Raw genomic sequence first — 5,734 nt, 5'->3', positions numbered from 1 at the left:
CCACGCCACGGGCGCCGCTCGCTCGCTCAGGAGCCAGGGGCAGGCACGGATCGAGCGAGACGGCGTGCGTCCGTCCACCGCGCCGGCCGCTGCCAGCGTCCATGTGCTCCCCCCTGGCCCTGCCGCGCCCCGCAGGCCAGAGGGGCCGAGGCGCTCTCATGTGATTTCCTCGTGGCCGCGCCGTGCCACGCCGTGCGCGCGGCGGTGCCGTGAGAGCTGCGCGTCAGGGCTCTCAAACAGCGGCCGCGATGGCGCCCGTGTCCGGCGATCAGGTGCACCGAGTTGCTGTCAGCGGATCATCAGCTTACCGTGCTCTCGTCGCCGGTGGACGACGACGGCATGAACAGGGGAGGAACTATACGAAAACGACGGTGTCTAGTCCATCAGATCAGTCGGTCAGTCGACATCTTGTTCGATCGATAAATCTGCTAGCGTTAGACGTGCCGCAGCTTAATTTTGCATGTATATACGTGTGGCCACTGATTAGTAATGAGTTGCGATTCTGGATGTATCAGTTTGTCGCACCGGGAGGTTGCAAAACCAAATCGGCACGTGAAGGCCGCGTGACACAAGTGCAGGGCGAGCGTGTGTGACCCCACGATCCCCACTGTGTCGCATGTGCAGCATGCAGGGGTCATTTCTTTCCAAGATCGTTGTGGGCGTACTTTCAACGTGAGCCATTTTTATGTTGGAATCTGAGGTAGGTGTGCACGCACAATTCATAAGGTGAGGGTTCGTGCGTGTACCTGAATGTCTGCATGTGTGTTTTGTTTCGCAAAATAAGCTCAAAGCTTTAATTTCTTTTGTTGAGAGATGAAAGCGAATAAAAAAAAGGTTTATTATTGCACACATTTGATATGAGGAACACTTGGCAAAAAGTTCTCCTTTTTGGAAGCTGCATAGAAGCATTTCAGTTTGTTTGTTTTCAGTTGAGATGTGAAAGCTTTCCTGACGATTCTATCTCTTTCTCATAATCGAAGCATCAATTGGCCGGTCCATTAAATTAATCAGTTGGTCCAAGATCTGTATGCCGCCCCTATTTTCGTAGATCATATATGCCATGCGGTGCAAGGTTTTCCTCTCATGATCAAGTGATGAATCTTCCTCTCCAACAACCAACTGTCACCACGTCTCTGGCGGTTGCGGATAAAAAGAGAGCACAAATCGTGTTGCCTGGAATTAGCCAAAGTGCGATTCTATCGTTGCAAACAAATTCCATATGCGCCTAGAGTGATCTGATATAAAATTCACATTCTTCTTCCTCAGCCGCAGGATCAATCAGAAAGAGAGGGAGAAAAGACCTCACTATCGTACATATATCTATGGACCTACTAGAGGTTTGGACAGCTCTAAATATAGGGCTGTACACCGAGACGCATCTCATATGGAGACTATGGTGCAGGACAGCGATGTCTGCATGAAAAGATAGGAACTAGTCGAGAATTAGGAAAGTACTCGTTGTAATAAGAGTAGAACTCCTCTAGTCGTATCGGACTAATATTCTTGTAACTAACCAACCTGTAACCCTGCCTCCGGCAATATAAGGTAGAGACTCCTCCAAAGTAATTCAATCTAACCAACACACAGGACGTAGGGTATTACGCGATCTAGCAGCCAAAACCTGTCTAAATCGTGTGTTTGTGTTTACCTTCGAGTTCCTGATCTCGATGAGCCCCACTAACCAAAACACTACCTCGGGCACCCCTCGGTGGATTGCCGTGTCTAAGCACCGACACCCACTAGGTAGATGTATTGCACTTTACATGAGCTCCATGAGGTGAGATGCATTTTCTTATCAACATTTATCTGGTAGACTGATTCTGCTAGGGAATAGATGCAAATTTGGTAGGCAGTTAGTTACAAATGAGTTTGGCAATGCGTGCATGACTCTGCATGATTCGTAGATCACATAGAATACTCTCTCCGTGTTGAAAGAATGCAAAGTATTTCCAAATAATCCACTTTCGCATGCGGTGTTTATCTATATCCATCAATGATGTATAAACAAACCAATTTGATCCGGTTGTGAATCACAATGAAAGAGCAGTTAAAAAGTCACCATCTAAGGGTCCCTTTGTTCAGCTTTTAATCTGTTGTGGCTTTCAAAAAAAGCTAAAAGCCAACCAAGAAGGTTAGCTTCCACCTAAAGCCACATCAAAAAGTAGCTTTTGGCCTGTACAAATCTCACAACACCCTTACTCCTGATTTTACCTGTTGTGGCTTCCAACTTTTCACAAAAATTACCCACCTGCCATTGATTATATTGTACCGATTCGTTTTTTATTTTTCTTTCTTCCCCGACACCTCCTCCACTCTTGTCCCTAGTGTGGCGCCCGCACCCCTCCTCCTCCCTCCCGGGTGGCGGTGCCCCTCCTCCTCCTCTCCCGACCTGTGGCAGCGCCGCCCCTCCTCCTCCTCTCCCGGCCGGTGGTGGCGCCCTCCTCCTCTCCCGGCTGGTGGCGGCGGCACCCCTCCTCCTCCTCCTCCTCTCTCAGCCGGCGGTGGCGGCCCTCCTCCTCTCCCGGCCTGCGGCGCCGCCCTTCTTCCTCCTCTCCCGGCCGGCGGCGGTGGCCCTCCTCCTCCTCTCCCGGCTGGCGGTGGCGGCACCCCTCCTCCTGTTGGAGGTATGCCCTAGAGGCAATCATAGAGATGATGATATTCCATTTGTATCCATGATTTGTATATTATGTTCATTGAATATCCATTAAAGGCTACTTGAATTGATTTGCAATTATGTGAATTGCATATGAAACTCTTTACTTGTATGGTTTTTCTAAAGTTGTCCCTAGTCGGAGTTCATGTAAGGACACACATGAATATTAGACTAGCACATGTATTAGTTGATGACTATGTTTCACAAGTCATGGACATGGAGATGTTAAACTAATAATGTGGGCACATGTGGAGACATGTGCTAGGACTGACCCAACACGAGAAGTAGTTCTCTCTTTACACAACATGTACGCTTTGTCGTTAGACCTGAGATTGTCGCATGTACTCAAGATGTGGATCGACTTACTTAGGGGCTATCAAATGCTACACCGTGACAGGATAGTTAAAAAGGTAGCTTTCGGGTTTGTCAAGAAGCATGCTGTGAGACATAGTCAATCAAGATGGGATTTGCCCCTCTCTGATCGAGAGTGGTATCTCTGGGCCCCTCGAGTGATCGGATTCGAAAATGCATGGCCATGCTACGTACGGTTAAGAGTTAACCTACAAAGGGATTCCGAATCACAGGATCGAGAAAGAGCGGTCGGCTTGAAGCTAGACCAAATATCGTGAGGCAAAGGGAATAGCATGTACATAATGTTGTGACGGTTCGTCTGATATGATCTTCGTGTGCGTACAGGAGTTGGCACGTCTTGCTAGAGGCCGCTACCGACTATTGGGCCGAGTAGGAGTACTCGGGCCATGTCTATACGTATCCGAACCCATAGGGTCACACACTTAAGGGGCTGGAAGCCCAATTCGGATGTGATCCGAGTTGGATTAGGTTTAGAAGTACTAATGGACCTCGGATCTAGAGGCCCGTTAGGAACCTCTATAAATAGAGGGGTGGGGGCGCCCTAGGGTTCACACCTTTTGGCGAAACACATCTGCCGCACCTCCCACGCCCTCGCCTGTTGCAACTCGCGGACCTAGTAGTCCGGCTTGCGACACTTCCTCCCTGCACGTGTGGATACCTTGGAGGTGTTGCGCTTGCAGCACTTGGACGAGCCGCCGACGAGCCACGACGAGCCGCGGCACGAGGGCGATCTTGCTGCACGTGGACGAGCTGCTGAGGAGCTGTTGGACGTCGACGTGATCGACTACGTGTTCGACTACGCTGATCGACTTCGCTGCATCGACACGAATCTACATCTTCCGCATCAGTGCGTCGAGTGGTAATCCCATGATCCTTATACGACAGTTTTCCTGGTTTACGCGGTAGAAAATTTTGATTTGCGCTAGTGTAGCCTACCTCGTATCCCAACACCTCCTCCTCTCCCGACCTGCAGCGGCGGCCCTCCTCCTCCTCTCCCGGCCGCCGCCGCCGGCACTCCTCCTCCTCTCCCGACCGGCGGCGGCAGCGCCCCTCTCCGCGCCCACCACCGCAACATCGTGGATAGAGAGGACGAGAAGGAGGAGCAGGGGAGGTAGGGTGGAACAGTGGAGAGACTAGAGGAAGAAGAAGGGGCTGACGAGCGGTCCGCTCGTCAGTGAGAGGGAGAGGGGGACTATGAATGACAGGTGAGGTCCACTCGCTACTTTTTCCAAAAGCCATAACTGTTCCATCAAACGGCTTTTCGACAGTCCACAACTCACACCTACTTTTCCACATCCCACGGCTCACAGCTACTTTTCCAAAAGTCACAGCTCAACCAAACGCACTCTAAGTTACTCATGTTAAGTGGTTGTGGATAATGTAGAGTTTTTTTTCCTTGAGCACTTTGAGCATTAATTTCTACAAATATTAAATTAAATGTCATGACAAAATCGACATCCAACGTACTGTTTTATTTCTTGTGATGCGCAACTTATAATTTTAGTCACACCTTAACGGCTCAAATTCATGGCTTTGTCCGATATTCTTTTTTGCAAGAATTTAATAGATGGTTTATCAAATGAGAAATTTATATTTCTTATTAATTTCTTCATTTGTACGTTTAGTATTATTTTTTTTGGCGAGGTGATCATAAAAATTAAACCTGGTTGTTACTGACCGTGAAGTCAAGATCGCTATATGCACAACGTATCAGGACCTGCAAAATGACTTGTTGATGGCTCACTTGTGGCACAAGATCACTAAAATGAAGAAATAATGTCTCTGTCACAAAAGTCTCATCACCCACGATAAGAAGGAAAGGATTAATCTCCGACCGGTTGAAATGGACACAAAGGATTCGTTTCTTGACATGGAATCAGTCCAAAGCTATGGGGCGGCCTCCGGACCGGTTCCGCTAATAATTCCTTCGGTCATACTCACCTTAGCTTCAAGAAAGGGCGTACGCTTTCGGTTATCTATGCAATCATCACATGAATTCATGATTACATTTTTGCAAAAAAAAAAAAAACAGGATCACTGCTTGAGCTAAAATTCTGATACCTTTCCCACTTACACAGTAGTGCTATTGTGCATGTTACGCGCGCCATCTGGCTCGAGATTTGGATTCCAGAGGCAGTGTACATCGTATGCTATATACCTTGCAAAAACCACCTAAGTTTTTCATTATATTGTTGATCATTAACGATTTTTTTTTTGTGCAATACATTGGCAGGTGGACTTGGTTGACATCTTCCACCGTATTGGGGACAATGGTCAATTGGTCATACATGTGTGATGCAAGTGTAGAGAGATTTTGCGTGTTTGACTGGACCAAAGGCGTGTCAGCGTTGAAACAATTGAAGGGGTGGATACTAGGCCCTGTTTGGGAAGGGCGTGTTAAAATTTAACAGGGTGTTAAACTTTAACACCCTCAAATAAAGGTGTTAAACTTTAGTATCTTGAGGTGTTTGGATGATCTGTTAAAATTTAACACCTTAGGTTGTAATTGACAACTTTACCCCTCATTACTCCTCTCAATGGCAGCCAAATACCCCTTCTTCCTTCTTCTCCTTCCTCCTCCTTCCTTCTTCCTCCTTTCCTGCGCCTGCCGCCTCCGGCCCCACCCCTGCTCGGTCCACGCCGTGCCCGGCGCCAACGTCGGCGTCAGCGCTGCCGGCCGCCCCGTCGGCCCCTCCCCCTGCGCCTGCC

Source organism: Setaria italica, chromosome I (genome assembly GCF_000263155.2).
Source record: "Setaria italica strain Yugu1 chromosome I, Setaria_italica_v2.0, whole genome shotgun sequence".
NCBI lineage: Eukaryota > Viridiplantae > Streptophyta > Magnoliopsida > Poales > Poaceae > Setaria > Setaria italica.
The sequence above is the reverse complement of the archived record's forward strand: the minus strand, read 5'-3'. Positions refer to the sequence as shown.